This window comes from Oryctolagus cuniculus, chromosome 1, assembly GCF_964237555.1.
Source record: "Oryctolagus cuniculus chromosome 1, mOryCun1.1, whole genome shotgun sequence".
In the NCBI taxonomy this organism is placed as follows: Eukaryota; Metazoa; Chordata; class Mammalia; order Lagomorpha; family Leporidae; genus Oryctolagus; species Oryctolagus cuniculus.
This window is the reverse complement of record NC_091432.1, coordinates 66,209,811-66,229,323: the sequence shown is the minus strand read 5'-3', so window position 1 is coordinate 66,229,323 and position 19,513 is coordinate 66,209,811. Positions and strand designations below refer to the sequence as shown.

General features: G+C 46.8%; 1 long non-coding RNA gene across 1 annotated transcript in view; it reads right to left on the bottom strand.

Annotated features, from left to right (window-relative positions):
* Nucleotides 1-19,284, bottom strand: part of LOC138849965 (uncharacterized) — a 36,523-nt gene extending 17,239 nt beyond the window's left edge. Inside the window, exon 1 of the long non-coding RNA XR_011389298.1 lies at nt 19,173-19,284. This is a non-coding gene — a long non-coding RNA (uncharacterized lncRNA). The remainder of the gene's footprint in view (nt 1-19,172) is intronic.
* Nucleotides 19,285-19,513: the final 229 nt, after the last annotated feature.

Sequence of the window (19,513 nt, the reverse complement as noted above, 5' to 3'; positions counted from 1 at the left end):
CCAGCAGTCTGGAACAGTGGATGTGTCATCTCTACCTCATTAAAAATGGGTCATCATTACCCTGGACTTCCAGGAGTCATTTAGAAAGAATGCTAAGTCCAGTAAATCCCAGGTCATAGAAAGTTCTCCCAAACTGATGAACCCTCCACTAGTCTAGTAGCATTAAGATCCACTCTTGGAAATGTGTCTATATTATCCAAACATATATTATCCAAGTAGCAACTTTGTATCCACACTGACACCTGATCATGACTATTGGCAAAGCAGCCAGAAGGGGAATTAGGGGTAGGTCTTCAGGTGGGAATATATCTTTTTTTTTTTTTTTTTTTTTTTGATAGGCAGAGTTAGATAGAGAGAGACAGAGAGAAAGGTCTTCCTTTTCCGTTGGTTCACCCCCCAAATGGCCGCTATGGCCAGCGCACTGCGGCCAATGTGGTGCACCGATCTGGAGCCAGGAGCCAGATGCTTCCTCCTGGTCTCCCATGCAGGTACAGGGCCCAAGCACTTGGGCCATCCTCCACTGCCTTCCCGGGCCACAGCAGAGAGCTGGACTGGAAAAGGAGCAACCGGGACAGAATCCGGTGCCCCAACCGGGACTAGAACTCCGGGTGCCGGCGCCACAGGCGGAGGATCAGCCAAGTGAGCCGCAGCGCCAGCCCAAGGGAATATATCATCTTACAAGATTTCAACCTCAGTCTTCCCTATAGACGTCAATAAACAGAACATTTCCATCCTCCAGCAAGGGAAAATGGGCCACTCTTATAGAACTACATGGATTCAATATTCTCACATGAAACCACCTAAATATCTCCACCCCAGGTCTGGGACCTCAGTCCTTCATATCAGGGTCTTGACTTTAGTAAAAAAGATCTGCCAAGGGGTCGGCACTGTGGTGTGGAGGGTAAAGATACCACCCGCAGTGATGACATCTCATATGGGTACTGGTTCAAGTTCCGGCTGCTCCACTTCCGATCCAGCTCTCTGCTATGGCCTGGGAAAGCACTGGAAGATGGCCCAAGTCCTTGGGCCCCTGCATCTGCATGGAAGACCTTTCTCTCTCTCTCTGCTCTGTCTCTGTCTCTGCCTCTCTGTAACTCTGTCTTACAAATAAATAAATAGATATTTATTTAAAAAAAAAAAACACAACAAATAAAAGATTTGCCAAGGGGCTGGCGCTGTGGTGCAGCAGGTTAATGCCCTGGCCTGAAGCGCTGGCATCCCATTTGGGTGCCAGTTCTAGTCCCGGCTTCTCCTCTTCCAGTCCAGCTCTCTGCTGTGGCCTGGGAAAGCAGTAGAAGATGGGCCAAGTGCTTGGGCCCCTACACCCACATGGCAGACCCAGAAGAAGCTCCTGGCTCCTGGCTTTGGATTGGCACAGCTCCGGCCATTGTGGCCATCTGGGGAGTGAACAAGCGGATGAAGACCTCTCTCTCTGTGTCTCTACCTCTCTCTGTAACTCTTTCAAATAAATAAAATAAATCTTTAAAAAAAAGATTTTCCAAGTTGTACTACTTTGTGGTTCTCATACTCTTAAAAATCAACCTGAGAAGAATAAAAAAAAAATCTGTAGTACCTGAGGACCTCCTTACATGCTACTACGGACACTTCTCATTCTCATTCCCTGCCTTGTTGGTGTTAGATGATCTAAAACCACTTCCACTACCATCTTAGCTGTGATTTTCCAGAAGCATCTCTCCCATGACAGATGAGCAGAAATAGGCAGACTGAGATCTCTCTCTCCCTCTCTCTCTCACACACACACACACACAAACACACAAAATCCTACTTCCATAGTCCTTGTAACTATCACTTCTCTTAGAGATATTAAAGAAGCCAATGTTTAGTTAATATTCCATTTCAATTCATTTTGGGTATAAAACCTCTACAAAGACACTATAAAACATTATTGAGAGAAATTAAACAAGACCTAAATAAATAAAAAGATACACCATGATGATGTACAGGCTACTTCAAACAGTGCATAGAAAAATAGAATTTAAAAAGTTTATTTTGGTGCAAAATTTTTTTGAAACTTATGCATATGTGTACTAGAAGACTCAATGTTGTAAAAAATGTTGATTTTTTTTACCAAATTGATATAATTGGATAATGAAATTCCAATCAACATCCAAGCCAAGTTGCGTGTGTGCGTTTGTGAGGAAATTAACGTGGATATACAGAAAACTCAAAATAAATATGGCAATCTTGATCAGAAAGAGGAAGGGGGGAGGAGGAAGGAGAAGGGGAGAACAGGAGAAAGAAGAGTGATAAAGGAAGAAGAACAGAGAGAAGGCACTGAGGAGAGGCAGGAGGAAGAAGAGAAGTTAGTGGGAAAAGAAGAGAAGAAATTAGAGGAGAGGAAAGGAAGAAAGAAAGGTGAAGGATTCGAGCAGAGCGAAGACAATTTCAAATAGTCAACAGTGCCATGTAGACTGGAAGAGACAGCTGACAGACCTCTGGGCGACACGAAGATGCAGTTAAAACAGGTGAGGATTGGGGGTTAAGCGAGCTCACATTTGCTGAAGGATTCTTCAGACATACAAGCAGTGATTTATCTGATCTTTTACCACATGGCTGTAAGATGATCAAGGGAGAAATTATCCTCCCCGTTTTATGAGTGAAGCCCAGGAGGAAGTGATCAGCCCACATCACACTGTAAGTCAGTGACAGATCCCCAGTCACAGAGCCTTTGTCAGCCTAGGTCTGAGCTGGTGACTTTGAGAAGGGGACCAGAATCCACTCACCTGGGATTTCTTCTGCAGGAGACTGGGCAGCTGAGCCAGCATGGGGAACTCCCTGTGGACCTCACTTCTGTGATCTTAGGCCCTCAAATCCCTATCTGTACTGAGAGGATTGAGATCTATAGGCCTATGATTCTGCAACCTCATCTTCAGTCCATCCACATACCATCCAGGCACCACTGGGAGAGAGGCATGGATCTCTGCCCTGCATTCCAGGCAGTGGGGAGGTCCCCCCAAAGAGCACAGGAGCAGCTACTGACTTAGGACAGGAAAGCACTGTGTGAGCAAACTTTTCCTTGAAGTAAACATCCCTAAGTAAACAACCTGAAGTAAACATCCCTGAAGTAAACAACCTGCCCCCTGGGGGACAGAATTCAGCCAAGGCTGGGCAGCAGGAGCTCAGGATTCCAGTTGGCCCTAGCCTTGTTATGTGTCCCTTATCAGCTGAGAGTGTAGGGGACACACCCACAACCTGGATGAGGAGAGCTGTTGCAGGTTTGGAAACTGGAGAGGAGAGGAACCAATAATCTATGGAAGACAGCACATGCCATGCACTGAATCAGGGACTTCAGGTAACTAAGTCTCATCCAAACTAGCCATGTGGGCATTGCTGTCCCCATTTTTCAGAGGAGGAATTTGGGACTGCGAGAAGTGAAAAGACAAAATAGCAGAAACTGGCTCCAACATCACTTTTCAGTGACTACAAATCTGGTGCTGATTCAGATGTTAGAAAAAAAATCTAAAGAGATAAGAATAAGTATAATGCGGAGGCCCTGGAATCCATGGGAAGGGAAGGAAGAAATATGCAAGGGCTGGAAAGCAAGCAAATTTTCCTGGAAGAAGTGGATTTTCAGCTGGACTGCTGAGAGGGAGTGGGTTTGAGACCATAAAGTGAAAGAGAAGTGAAGAACATGGGGCATTAGACTAAGAGTTGACCATTGGCTCAAGTAAGGTGTACATAAAGCAGACTCAGGGAAGACAGCACTAGAAATGTGGACTGGCCTCAATAAAGGGCCTGGAGAGTCTAATTGAGAGTATGGTCTTCGCCCCTGGCATTCAGGAATTTTAGGAGGTGTGTAAACTAAGGAAGGACAAAACACAGGAGACCAGATTTGGATCAAAAGACCTAGGGTAGAGTCATGGCTTTCCCAATTATCAGATATATGACCCTAAGCAGCTCATTTCGTTTTTCTGACTCTCATCTACAACATGCCTGACACAAAGTTGTGTTCATCATTGTATCCTCAGCACTTGAATCGAGATCCATCATTTAGTTACTTCTCAATAAATGCTCATTAAATGAACTAAGATTAAGCACTTTCAAAGACTTAACATAAAAACTAAATAATAAACATTTTCAAATTAGACTTGGCAATAATTTCTTGAATATGACAACAAAAGTATAGGCAACAAAATAAAAAAGAGACAAATTGGACTTCATCAAAGTTTACAGCTTTGTTGCATTAAAGTACACCATCATCTGGGCAAAAAGGCAATCCATGGGATGGGAGAAAATATTTAAAAATAAAATATTTGAGAAATGATTAATGTCCAAAATATATGAAGAACTTTTAAATCTCAAAAACAAACAACAACAAAATGCAAACAACTGAATGAAAACATGAGCATAGGACTTAAAGAGACACTTCTCAAAAGGAATATATACTTCCAATAACATATGAAACATCCAACATCATTAATCATTAGGGAAACACATATCAAAATTATAATGAGATATCATTTCCTAACCTGTAAGATGGTTAATATAAAAAATTAGATCGGCGCCATGGCTCACTAGGCTAATCCTCTGCCTGTGGCACCAGTACCCCAGGTTCTAGTCCTGGTTGGGGCACCAGATTCTGTCCCGGTTGCTCCTCTTCCAGTCCAGCTCTCTGCTGTGGCCCACGAAGGCAGTGGAGGATGGCCCAAGTGCTTGGGCCCTGTACCTGCATGGGAGACCAGGAGGAAGCACCTGGCACCTGACCCTGGCTGTAGCGGCCATTTGGGGGGTAAACCAATGGAAGGAAGACCTTTCTCTCTGTCTCTGTCTCTCTCACTGACTAACTCTGCCTGTCAAAAAAAAAATTAAACATAAAAAAATTAAAGGTGTAAAGAAGTTGGAACCCTTTGCATTGCTGCAGGAACACAAAACAGTGTAGTTGCTGTGGAAAATAGCATATCAATTCCTCAAAACATTAAACATAAAACTACCATATAATACAGTAATTCCACTTTAGAATGTATACCCCTCAAATTCCAAGTTGAGACTCAAAAATAAACACCCATGTTCATAACAGCATTATTCACAATAGCAAAAAGATGGAAACAACCCATGTATCTACCAATAGGCAAAAAAGAGAAACCAAATGTGTTATACACCTACAGTGGAATATTATTCAACCACCAAAAGTAAGATATCTCTCTCTCTCTCTCTCTCTCAGCTTTTCAAATGAAGAGAAAGTCAATTTAAAATCTTTAAAGAAAAATTAAAATAAGAAAGGAATACAAGTGCTAGTCAGGATGTGGAAAAATTAGAACCCTGATACACTGCTGATATGAATATAAAAGATAAAGCTATTAGGGGAAAAAATTGGCAGTTCCTTGATAAGTTAAGCACAGAATAATCACATAATCCAACACTTTCACCCCTGGATCTATATCTAACATGTTGAAAGCCAATGTGCATACAAAAACTTGAACACTAATGTTTACTGCAGCATTTACAACATCCAAAATGTGCATCAACTGAGGAAAGGATAAATAAAACATGAACTATAAACACAATGGAATATTACTCAGCCATAAAAAGGAATGAAACTCTTATATATGCTACAACATGGATGAACCCTAAAGGCATTATGCCAAGTGAGATAATCCAGACAAGAAGGTCAAATATTGTAAGGATATGACTTACATAAGATACCTACAATAAGCAAATCCATAAGACAGAAAATAGATGAGGAATTACCAGGGATTGGGGAAAGGGAAGATGGAGAATTATTGCTTAATGGTTATAGAGCTCTTCTTTGAAGTAATGAAAAGGGTTTTGGAAATTAATAGTAGTGATAGCCACATAATATTGTGAATGCAATTAATGCTATGGAATTGTACAGTTAAAACAGTTAAAAGGATGAATTTTACATTATACCATTTTATCATAGTTTTAAAAGCTAATAATGTGATTTACCATCATTGAGTTGTACACTTTAATTGTACATATGAATTATATCTCAATAAACCTGCTTTTTAAAAAAGGAATGAAGTATACTGAGTAATGTACTGTAACATGGATGAAGCTTGAAAACATTATGCTAAATGAAATGTGTAAATCACAAAAGACCACATATGCAGTGTGTTCAAAAAGTTCATGGAAATGCATATTATGGAAAAATTACATAGGGATTTCAGTGTGGGGGTTTTTTGGCACCAAAAGAAGCTACTTTTAAACTTCATTTTGCACAAAATTTTAAAGTATTCTCATGCTATTTCATTTATGTGAAACACCCAGGGTAGACAACTCTACGGAGACAGAAAGTATATTAATGGCTTCCTAGGACTGGGAGAAGTTGGGGGAGGGGGAAAGGAAGTGACAGCTAATGGATATAGGTATTTTTTGTGGATGATAAATATGTCCTAAAAGTGATTTTGGCAATGGTTGCACAATTCTATGAATATATGACAAACCACTGAACTACATGTACACTTTAAATAGATGAATGGATGAAGTGTATGGTTTGTGAGGTATATCTCAATAAAGCTGTTTGCAAAAAATGAGATCGTGGATGGAAAGGCCAGGCTGGAGCCCGGCCCTGAGGGGTGCTCAGCGTGAGACAGTGCAGAGGCCAGGGGAAGTCTGAGATGTCAGCCACGCACTCGCATGGCGTGCAGTCCTACCCCTGCTGGATGAAAACAATTCCGTGATTGTCTTTGCCCTGATACTTTTGCTGCAAATGGTCCTGAGGTCCCTGAGGCCCACCCCAAGGGACTCTGCAGAGTCTGTCTCAAGTATGCATGCACATATTTGTCTCCCCTTTCCCACTTCCCAAGCTTCCAGTGGCTTTAATTGGCCTCCATAGGAGCAACAGATCTCTTTGAAATGCCCTAATTAATCCCTAGGAACCTAGGTCCCCATGTTCTCCTCTCACCCTAGCCCGACTCCCCAGTTATTTGCTCCAGACAAGAAAAGAACTTTGCAGACTCCCCAAGGAAAGAGAGGCCTGGGGAGAGGGCCACATGTGTGGCTGGTGCTCACCATCCTAACAAGGCCCCACGGGACCCTGCCTCAGCAAGATGGACCCAGCCCTGGGCAAGGGAACAGACTGCCCTTTCTGGCACCTGCAGGAGAACTGCATGCCCACACCCACTTCTGCTCCCGCACAGGCATTTGAGTTTTCCACACTGCCCCCATATCCCCTGCTTCCTCAGGGATGGGTCTGCCCATCCACCTCCTATGCCCCCTGGTTCCTGGAGGCTTGAACCAGTAGGCACCCTGGCAGGGTGTCCCCACTGGGAATCCTGCCCTCACAAGGACCACCTCACATACTGCTTACCCTTCAAGGCCCAAAAGCCTCTCCGTCAAGTGCCAGGCCACTCTGTCCTCCCCAGGGGCACCATGGTGGAGGCTCCTGGCAGAGCTCTTTGCACTGAGGGCCTTGGAACAGAGCTGGCCAGGCCCCAGACACAGACGCAGGCAGAGAAGGCCTGCATCTCAGCTCTGCCCCAACGCCCTCTGTTCTCCAGAGTGTTGCACACTGTGTTTACAGCCATAATTTAATAATGAGGTTGGCAGTCAAATCCAATTACGAAACAAGATGAGGCTTTCCCGACTCCTCAGAGCCTTCACTATGTTAATGTGAACGGATGGAGTCCTTTGTTATCCAAGGGAAATCTGTTCCCAGAACCCCAGTGGATGCCAAAACGGTGTCCAGAGTTCCAGAACATGTATGGCCTCTGTGCAGAACACACGGGGCTTCCCATAGGCAGCCCGCTTTCCTTGGACAGTTGGCAAGGTTCTTTTCTTGTCTGAAACAAATGATTGGGGAGTCAGGCTCAGGAGAGAACTAGAATGCTAGGGATTGATTAGGGTCCTTCAGTGAGATCTGTTTATACATAGGTTCAAATGTTTTTTCTATACACATGAAGGTTCTTTAAAAAGTTCATGGAATCCGTAAGTAGTGGAAAACCTGATAGACCAGCAATTTTAATTCTTTTTGCTTGTCTTTATCAGTACAGCAGTGCAAGATGCTCTGATACTGTTTGTTCATAGGACCAGGAAGACCGGAAAAGGACCAGCCTAATGTGGAAGGTGGCTTTTGGACCAGAGGCTTGACATTTTTATTTTAGCACTTGCCTATACTTTTATTAGTAGAATGATTTCATTTATATGTATGATGAAAACTGATAATGTGAGGATTATATTCATTTAACAGATGCCAAACAATGGACACTTGGCAATTTCAGTGGCAATTCTGTAGCTAGGTACGCAGATGACATGGTTCTAAGCAAGTCTGTAAATTAAAAATGTTCGCTGCAGGGGCCAGAGCCATGGCATAGTGGACTAAGCCTCTGCCTGTGGTGCTAGCATCACATTTGGGTGCTGGTTCATGTCCCGGCTGCTCCTCCTCTGATCCAGCTTGCTCAAGTGCTTGGGTCCCTGGATCCAAGGAGATCTGGAAGAACCCGCTGGCTACTGGCTTTGGATCGGGTCAGTTCCGGCCAATGTGGCTACCACCTGGAGTGTGAACAAGTGGATGGAAAACCATTCTGTCTCTCCCTCTTTCTGGCTCTGCCTCTCAAATAAATAAATAAAATCTTAAAAAAAAATCCATCCCCTCACTATGACCATCTCCCTGATAATCAGTGCAATTAACAAGTCTATTGTCTGAGAGTTGTGAATTAGCTCATGTCCATATAAGACTTTAGTTTATTGTATGGTTTGTAAGGATTAATGAAAATGAATGCCCCAAAATGTCTTCTTAAAAAATCTTTCATTTGTTATGGTAAATAATAACACAGCTGGGTCATTTTATTTTAAATACAAGAGTCAAATAAAAAGATTCCTTAATGATTAAAAAAAGTTCATGGAAAATGAATATTATGATACCTATGAATGAATACGAAAAAATTTTTGCACAAAAACAAACTTGTCTTTTAATTATTTCCTGTGAAATTTCTGGCATACCCTTGTATATCCATGATATATCTTAATTTATAAAATGGGCACAGTAAAGAAAGTAATTGCAATAACTAATCATAGGATAATTATAATGATACTGTAATAAAAGTTGTATAAATGTAGTCTCTTTTTACGGGAAATTAAGACAAATAGTAATATTTTTGGTTGAATTCAGGCAACTGTGACCATGGGAAGAAAAATTTTGTTTAAAAGAGGAACACTGCATACTGTGAATCTCTAGGAAAGTGTAGGTATATGATAGTTCCCAATATTTTTTACTACAAAATGCTTTTTTTGTCACTCTTGATCACTCTACAGGATCTGTATTCTGTAGAATACTCTGGAAAATTCTGGCCTAGATTACAACTCACATGGACTCACATCCATCTCAGATCATATACCAAAATAAACCCAACTGAAGTTAGATAGGTAAATGTGAGAATTAAATTATAGAAAATAAAGAAGGAAAAAGAAGGGAAATGTAGGCAGGGCCCTTGGACTTCCAAACCTGCCTTGAGCCTAGGCCACAGCATTCTCCATAATTATTCATGCGATAAGCTCAAGGTTTACATCACTGATAGACATACTATGGAAGTAATCATCTATTGTGCTTTGGAAGTAGGTTGGTTCAGGCATTAGACAGACATGGTTTCATTTGGTCATTTTCCTCCTATGAAATGACATCCAGAAAATTAATAACCTCAGCCCTGGAAAAGCTCCCTAGTGGTGCCACCTCATGCGGTTGTCACATTGGGCCTGCTCCTCACTACTGAGGCATAAACTAATGCACAGCAGTGAGTTCAGACCTGAGCTGATGGTTCCAATGTTGCCTGTGAGGCAAAGGAGGGCCAAAGGGACACTCAGCAGGCCCCTGGCAGCAGCCAGACTTCCCAACCAGGACTCAGCCTCTAGAAGGGCTCTGTAGACTCTGTGGGGCTGGGCCCCAGAAACAACCCACGAGGTCAGTGGTATCCAGTGCTCATACCTGGCCACCCTTGCCAGTGGTCACCCAGGACACTGGACGCCGCATGTCTCTCACCTAATTGGCTACTAATTCCTGCCAATTCTACCTCTCTGGCATCCTTCCCCTGCCTACTTCCTACCACTGTTACAACAATTTAGCCTCTTCAGTGCTCCTTTCCAGGGTTGCTATGTCCCATCTCCAGGCCTGTGGGCTATAAGAAGGCAAGGATCAAGACTCCCTGACACCCAATCGAAGAAACTGTTTCTGATTGGGTGGTTTCACTTGGCAAGGGCAAATTCTAACCAGAGTGGTTGGGAGACCCAGAAAGGCAGGCCCAAAAAGGGCAACAGGAATCTGAGCTCATTCCTTGTGTCCACTAGCTACCCACACAATATCACAAAGCCATCAATGATTAAGACTTGTAACTTTAATACTGATTTCCAGGGCCGATACTATGGCACAGTGGGTTAAAAGCCCCAACCTGCAGCACCAGTAAACCACTGGGTGCTGGTTCAAGTCCTGGCTGCTCCACTTCCAATCCAGCTCCCTGCTGATGTGTCTGGGAAGGCAGCGGAGCATGGCCCAAGTCCTTGGGCCCCTACACCCACATGGGAGACCTGGAGGAAGCTCCTAGCTCCTGGCTCCTGGCTTTGTATTGGCTCAGCTCTGGCCTCAGATCAGCTCAGCTGTGGCTGTTGTGGCCATTTGGGGAGTGAGCCAGCAGATGGAAGATCTCTTTCCATCTCTGCCTCTTTCTGTAACTCTTTCAAATAAATAAAATAAATCTTAAAAAAAAAAAAAAAAAAAAAAAACCTGAGATCTTTGGTCTGACCCTCAGGGCCCTGTCTAGCCTGGCTTCAAATGACTAACCTCCAGGTGTTCACATGGCCAAAGTCACAGCAGCCTATACCACAGATTTTTTTGTGAATCCTCCTATAACAGACAGATTACCCAGAAGCTCCCCTTCCTGGTGAATTAGTCAGACACAGTGTCCACGAAGGGCAGACATATCCACTGCTTCACAGAGGACTTGCTGAACAGAGCAAGGGCTGCCTCTGCACTTGTAGGATGCTGCCAAGATCCCCAAAGTATGACTGTGAATACAACACTTGCCCTCGATGCCTTGCTTCCTCCGTCCCCCAGTCCAGTACAGGAAGGCTGGAGATGTGGCCAAGGGGTGAAGTGGGCAGACATGGAGCCCTAAATGGGACAGAACCAGCTGGGGCCCAAGGAGGATGGGAGCATGATCAGCAGAAGTCCTTCCCCCTCCCCGAGCCTCTCTTCCTCAGACTCTTACTTCTACTCCCACCACCAAAGGGAGAGCCAGATCCCCCCTCCTATTCAAGCCCCTCAAGTGTTCAATCCACAGCCTTGCTCCACCTCTGAGGCCCTTGGGCTCCTACATTCTCCGTGTCAGCAGCAGGAAGAAGAGGCCCCGGTTAGTTGAGCCTGGAGCTCCAGAAGCCTCTGACGAGGCCAAGCAGCAGTCCAGGCACTGTGGCAACACTGCCCACTGCTGTCTTCAGGGCCCCAGGCCTCCTTGCGGCCAGATTGGAAAGGCCCAGGCCTTGTGTCAGAGCTGGCCAGAGGGCAGGAGGAGGCAGGCCTGAATGGCACAGACAGGAGATATAGAAGAAACAGGATGGCCAGACCATGAGGGATCTTAGATGCCACCCTGAAGGGCTCAGCTGAGGGCTGCGGGTGGAGAGGGAGGCTTGGTATGGGGGAGGGGCACGGTTAGACACATGCTTTAGAAGAGTCTCTGAGGAGCATGGAGCAGAGGAGCAGAGGCTGGAAGGGCAAAGGAGTGGTCCCTGCGGGCCTGGAAGAGACAACTGAGTACTGAGCCGAGGAGCTACCGAATGGGAATGGGGGTAGGGAAGGAGTGGGTTTAGGGGGACACTCAGAGGGAGAGAGGACAGAAACAGCAACTGACTAGCTCTGGCTTGGGGACCCTAACTACATCAAAGAACACATATGCAGATCTTACAGACTGGGAAACTGAGACCTGGAGATGATCCAGGACCTGCCCAAAGTCACAGAGCAAGGGAGAGGAATGAGCGGTCCAGGGCCCAGGCTTCCTGGCTCCCAGCCCTGGACACTTTCCCCGCAGTGGTGCAACGAAAGGAAGGTCTCTGTGGGTTATGCAGAGCCTTGAATGCTTAGCCTAGGAATGTGGAACACTTCCATGAGCAAATGGGAACCATGCAAGTTGTTAATACTTGGCAGCAGGTCCTGTTTCTTCACCTTCCCCCAACAGGGAGCTTTCCAGTGCTGTTGCTAAAATGCACAACCTGGCTGCTTCCAGACCAACCCAACCCCCTCAGTCATCATGCAGAACAGGGAGACATCCTATCCTGTACAAGGAGAAAGCCCAAAGCCCAGAGAGGTGAAGAGATTCACAAAAAGCTGCACAGCAAGTTAGTAGTCCTGATTCTTCCCTCCCAGAGTGGTTCCCCTATTCCTGAGCACTGAAATCCAGAAGCCTAAAGTTAAAGGCCTGGAGAGGGGAGGGTCTGGCAGAACATCTTCCCAAGTGAGTGGCCAAGCAGGACCGTGGACCCAAGGCAGACCAGGGGCCAGTGCCACAGTGCCATGGGGCCAGTGCTCAGTCAGGTCCCTCTCCATCCCCGGCCTCCTCTTCGTGACTGCAGTTCTGTCCTGACTCCCTCATTCAGCAGTCATTGTGCCCCCATCTGTCTTGTCAGGGACCAGTGCTGGGACATCTCCAGGCTGCCTTCAATTATGAGCCAATAAATATGAGATGTGCTGCGCGATGAGCGGCTGCTTGGGCTGCCAGCCCCACTCCCACTCCTGCCAGCCTCTGCACAAGGAAGATTGGATTTTGTGTCGTTCATTTTTTATCTCTAGTCCATGTCGGATGGGGAGATACAGGACGTGGGCAGTGGATAATTTTATCCTTCCCCTGCTTATCGAGCGCAGTGCTAAGATGGAGTGTGTGATAACCTCAGGCCGCCCGCTGCCCTCACATGGGGAGGTCTTCCACCTCAAGCCACCTGCTCTGGGCTCCTGTGCCCCACCAGGGCAAAAGTGTAGAGAAAAGTGTCCTGGATAGGAAGACAAGAGACCTGGGTCGGCCGGCGCCCACAGCTCAGTAGACTAATCCTCTGCCTAGCGGCACCAGCACACCGGGTTCTAGTCCCGGTCGGGGCACCGGATTCTGTCCCGGTTGCCCCTCTTCCAGGCCAGCTCTCTGCTGTGGCCAGGGAGTGCAGTGGAGGATGGCCCAAGTACTTGGGCCCTGCACCCCAGGGGAGACCGGGATAAGCACCTGACTCCTGCCTTCGGATAGGCACAGTGCGCCGGCCATGCCGCGCTGGCCGTGGCGGCCATTGGAGGGTGAACCAATGGCAAAAGGAAGACCTTTCTCTCTGTCTCTCTCTCTCACTGTCCACTCTGCCTGTCGAAAAAAAAAAAAGAGAGAGAGACCTGGGTCAAGCCTTGTCCCTGCTGCTGACACTCTATGTGACCCTGGGCAGTGCGAAGATTCTTTTCCAAGCCAAGCCCTGTGCTTGCAGGCAGGAGGCCACAAAGAAGAATCAGAACTGCTTCCTGCCCTCAAGGAGCTGGCAGTTGGCTCCAAGTAAACAGACATCCCCCTGGAGGGCTGGCGGACACTGGTACTGGGTGTGAAGGATGTGAGGGAGGGAGAGAAGACATGCAAAGGGACATCCTTGAATAAAATGCAGGAGTGGTGACCAATGTGTGCTTGAAGTCCTACAAGGTGGCTGGAGTGTGGGGTAGATACAAAAGAAGAAGAGAGTTTTAAGCAGGTGTCACACACAGATCTGTATTTTAGAAAAAGTCCTCCAATCTGAAAAGAAGAATTGGTGGTGGTAGTGAACAGTGCAGGCAAGGAGTCCAGTGAGGAAGCTGATGCAATGGTCCAAGAGAGAAAAGATGATGTACTAGACTGAATCCAGAAATAGTTATCATTATCACCATTATAATGAATGCTGTCACTCAGAGGGACCTGGGGACGGGCACAATGCTAAGTAGTGGCATCTTTGTTTCTAAGCCTCACAACAACTCTTCAAGGTAGATTATTATCTCCACTTTGTACATGAGGAAATTAAGACTGAGTGAATTAAGAAAGATGCTGGAAGTCATATAGCCAATAAGTGGTAAAGACAGGATTTCAACCCAGGTCTGTCCAATCCTAAAGCCCATCCCTGTTCAACCCAAGTCTCCCTGCTGTGTTCTACTTCCTGGAAAGGAAGGCATAGTTCCCACATCATCTAAGGGGACACAGACTCTATATGACTTTTGTGATTTTTTTTAAATATGGAAAACAAAGGACAAAGAGGTTTGGAGAATGTAACACACAGGTTTCTAACCAGGAAGACAGGGTGGATGCAGAGAAAACAGGAAGAGAATCGGGCCTGGACCAGGTGGATAAATTTGGGTTTGGCCAGTTGAATTAGAGGGCAGTGGAATATTCTGGGTGTGGAGGCAAGACCTAGCTTGGAGCTAGAATCTGGAAATTGTGGACAAACAGGGAGGCATGGTTGTATGAGTAGATGAGGTTATTAGAGGGCACATGTACAGTGAATGAGAGATCAAGGCTAGGACCTCAGAGAAAGACAACCCTTAGACGACAAACACAGAGGAATGGACAGGAAATCAGAGTGGTACAATACAAAGTCAGCCAAGCAGGAGAGGAATTGCTACAGGAAGGCCAAGGAGTGACGGTCCCTGAAACTTTTGAGTGGTAAGGAAAAACAACAAATACAAACTTCACCTGGGTTTAGGGACCAGAAGGCAGAAAGGCTCCATGCAGCTGCCACTGGGAGCCTTGGCAAAGTAGACTTCATGGGCAACTGTGTCACCAGACAGACGGAGGGACCTACACACACCCACTCGTGGTCCTGGATGATCTCCATGCACTAAGCACTGGGGCAGCTTTTGGCCCTGGCACTCTAAGTACTTTATCCCTAGGAGCCCAGACCAAGTGAGGGAGGTAGCAGAAACAGGAAGGGAGATAGAGGAAAAGGTGGTAGGAGGAAGAGAGAAAGGATGAGAACTACATAAAGACTGCTACAGAAGTATGATCACTGGAGACCAGAAAAAGAAAAGACCTATTTTGCTTCTGTTTTCAGATCCTTGTAGTTACCAAAAAAAGAAGTCACAACCCACCATGTGGAGGAAATGTTAAATGAGTGAAGAAGAGTCAGCAGAGCCAGAACTGTGTGTGCTAAGTGAAACAGAACAGTGCAGGTACAGGTCTGCTGCCTTGAGAGGCACACTAGCTGCTGACTTCACACTTGGCTGACACCTTGGCTGGGTATAATATTACAGTGCTGTGAGCTGAAAAACAAAAGTGTCATCATGTGATTTATACCAAAGCATACAATGCTTGTCTTTGCTCATCTTTTCCATTTGATGAAAAATTTGTTGCAAAACCACTAAATATGTTGGAGGCTTTACAAAGCTTATTTCACTTTTGATTGACAATAATTTTAGGTCAATGAAGGAAAAGTAGGGAAATACGGGGATAAAATCTCCATACACTTGATTAGGGCAGTTTAGGTACAGGGGCCAAAGGATGTGGAGGCCAATTTGAAGAGAGATGAAGAGAGGTGAGGAAGTATAGACAGCAAATAGGAAAACTCTTTCAAGAAATTGGGCTGTGATCATGCAGAAAGAGTAGTGACTGTCAAGTTAACACAGAACTGAGGATATATTGAATGCCAAGAAGCCACTAGGGGAGAGAAAACATAAAGAGATGAGGAGGTGTCTGACAAAAGCAGGAGTAAGTAGGCAGAAAGTGGGCTCCAGGGCTTGTGAGCACAGTGGTTAAGAGCACAGGATCTGTAGGTCAACAGTCTGGCTTTGAATCCTGGCTCCACCAGAGCAGCATGACTTCAGGACTTTGGTCAAGTTACTTAACCTAAGACAGAGGTTTGCAAAACAGGGATGCTGAAGGTGCCTATTGTATACAGTTATGAAGGCTAAACAAGTGTGAAATGCTCAGAACAGTGACTGGCACATATTAAATGCTTGATCAGTTAGCTGTTAGTAGTCAATAAAAATTAGTTGTGAGCTGATTTACCTGTAAAGCTAGAGGGGAGGGGGAAATAGTGGTGTGGTCGGGGGAATGGTGGCATGATGGCACAGCTCATCCTGCAGCTTAGCTCTTGGGCCAAGGACTTGGGAGTCAGACAGAGCTGGGTTTGCATCACTTCATTAGGTCAAAACCTCAGTGTTTGCATCTGGATAAAGCTCCATCTCAAGGGACGATGGTACAGGGTGCAAGGGACGATGGTACAGGGTACAAAGCATAAATAGGCAAAGCCCCTAGCACAGGCCAGGCTCAATGAGTGGCAGCCACTTGTGATTATCACCTACTCGCTTCCCACTGAGATAGACAGGAGGTCAGCAAGATGGTGAGAAGAGCTGGTCTGGGTCTATCAAAGGCAAGCTTTGCTGAGGTGCAGGGAAGTGTAGGGTCTGGGAGGAGGGATCATGCCACCCCAAGTCCAGCCTGGCCAGGGAAGGAAGGAAGGCTGCGGAAAGATTCAGAGGAGGCGACACCTAAGGCAGGAGGCCTCTGTGCAGGGAGGAGGGAGGGACCAGGATAAATCTCTGAGTCTCAAGTGCCCTGAGCACTACATATGTCAGCACCACCTGCAGCACTTTCCATGCATGAGCTGATCCAGCTCCTACCGCTTACCTGGTCAGAGGCAATGTCAACCCAAGGGCCTGTCCCTCCCGCAGATCTGTGAGGACTGTGTGATCCCCTGCTCAGGTGAAGGCCACAAATCCGTTCTCAATCTCTGATAAGGTTGCGCAAGAGAACTCAGCAGGTCCAGTCAGATTCATGTTTATGCACTGGGAAAAGGGGGGGAGGGATGGTAGCTGGGAATACAAAGTGGAAGACTACAGGGGGCCAAAGGAAGCAACCATGGAATTGAGTTGCAGACCGAGCAGTATTAGCAAAAATGGTGCTCAAGCAGAGATCCTGAGAAAGTGGAAACTGTGAGACAGAGAAGAGAGGCACAGGGCAGAGAGAAGTGGGAGGTGAGCAGATAGCAACAGAGACATTCCCAAGCTGGCCTCTGCTCCCCACAATGTTCAAGCTCTGGTTCCAGTTGCCATGGCTGGCTCCTTCACAATTTTAATCAGTCCTAAATGATCAGTCCAGTGATTTTCTGTTATTTGCAACTACAGATAAGGGCTATTCCCATTTTGCAAATGGGGAAAACTAAGGCTGAGAGGGAAAACAATTGGTGTAGTCATACAGTAAGCTAAGCAGCAACACTGGATTTAGAATCCAAGAGCTTCTTTGTCCAGAGCCCGCTCCTCCTCCTTCCTTAGCCCCAGGTGAGCCAGGGCCCCTTTTCCTAATCCTCAGCTCCCTCAGACTCTGTTGGCCCTGAGAGGGGGATGACAAACCCTTAAAAACCCAGCACGCGCCCTGCCAAGAGGGAAGAAAGTAAGATGCCAGCAAGACTCTCCTTGTCTTTTAGCAGGGTGGCTGGATTCGGATGACTCTGGTCCCCAGATCTTCTTCACTTCAACATTTCTTGGGACTCCCCAACTCCTAGTCCCTTTCAGGTTTCCCTGCAGGGGTGGGGAACATCCGGCCTGCAGGCCATCTAAGGCCTGCAGAATCATTGGGTCTGGCCCTGCCAAGGCAACCGCAGGCAGGACTCGAAATCCAATAAATCTATGGCAGGCTAATTTTTAAGTTGATAATTGTGTACGGCCTGCAAATGATGTTATAAATATCCAAAGGGCCCTTGGCAGGAAAAAAGGTTCCCCACTCCTGTTGGGGAGCTGCAACACTCACTCAGAAAGTGCCCACAGTGGTGCAGAGCAAAGTTTGGGTCTCTAAAGAGGGCACAAGTAGTTTGCAGGACTCAGGTATGGGGGAGAAGTGCCAGACCTGAGCAGGGTGGGTGACAAGGAACATTTTCTGAGTGAGTCCGACGTCCAAACAGGATCCAGTAATCTCCTTGGAGCCTCACGAGTTCCTAGCTCAGTTAGCACCATTGTTCAGCTGGGGAAACTGAGGCTAAAAGACATGACATCATCTTCAAAAGGCAGTGTGAGAGGAAGCTGGGATTTCCCCTCTAGCACCTCCTGCTGCTGCGGCTGTCCGTCTTTTCTACGAAGTCAGCCTCGCTTGCTAGGGGAACAGCTCTCCTGCTCTGCTGTGACATGGCTGTGACTCTGAGTCTGTTGCCTCCCTCTCTGGGTCTCAGCTGAGTGGAGAGGGGTCCACTTTTCCAATGGGGGGGGCAGCCCCTCCACAGCTGGGCATCATCCAGACCACTCCTCTCCTTCTCCTCCTCCTCCCCTCCCCCTAATAATTAATCTCCAGCAAACAGTTCCAGCTGCAGTGCTTTCATCATCCAATTACCGGAGCTGCTGGTACAATAAATCTTGGTCACACAAATGCAGGCAAATCTGCAGCTATTTTCATGGCCATTACTGTGCATAGGACATTGGGACTCAGGTCATTTGCCTTTCTGACGCGCAGTCTTTTCCCCTGCCCCCCCCCACCTCCTGTCTTCCTGCACTTCTCATTAGCGGCTGCCCTCTCCACCCCATCCTCCTCCGAGCACATGCTCCTCTTCCCCTCTCCTGTCCATAGGCTGTGGGGTCAAGATCAGAAGTCTCTGTGTGACCTTGTCCAAGTCAGTTCACCAATCTGAGTTCAATTTCCTCGCTTGTAAAACAGACATTACATTACTGACTTCGCAGGGTTATGTGAAGATGAAGGAACCAAGGTGTTTATTGGTGGTCTTTGTTACTTTATAAAAACTCCGTGTTTATTTGACTGTATCTTGGAAAAAATACACATAACGAATATATCAAATGTGTGATTTAATGGCTATTATCGCTTAGGAGATTATGGAATTGGTATTTACATAAGTATACCAAAGAAAGATATTAAGAATAAAACACAGATTTACAAAACAACAGCAACAAAAAGCCATGGAGGACACGTGTGGGCGGGAAAAGACTGAGAACCCCTGAGAAGACGGCCATGCAAGGCTCGCCTTCGTACATATTTGTCCTGTTCGCCACATGCCCACGCTCCCTGGAGAGGCGAACGTGGAGCCCCGCGGAGGCGTGGGGATCTGTCCTGCCAAGGGGCCCACGTACGCTACCACAGGCCCCGCACTCGGGGGAAACAGCCTCCAGGGCCTGTCCCATGCATCCTGCCTCCTGCTTTTGCTGGGGCCACAGAGCTCAAGGGCGGCCTCCGCCCTCAGGCCGTCACACCCTGTCGCCTCGGCTGCTGGAAGGCGGCTGTTCTCACCTTTACCTCACGGTATGTACAGCAGGACCTTCACTGAGATCTGACGTGTGAAACTGTAGAGAAAGCCGACACTGAAGGCAGCAGGCAGAACGTCCGCTTGTGGAGGGTGTGCGCATGTGCGAGCGCGTGCGCACTCAGACTTGGCGGGAAAGCAGCAAAGTGCCAGCGGACGCGGTGCGGTGGCCGTTTGTGTGGCGGAGGATGGGAGCTGAGGGCGGCTCCAGCTCTTCAGAGAAACTGGGCACACTTCTGGAAGGGGCACTTCGCCCGCCCCGGGAGCCGCGTGGAAAGCTGGCCGAGCCCGGGGCCCACAGGCACAGGCCATCATCAGGGCTCTGGAA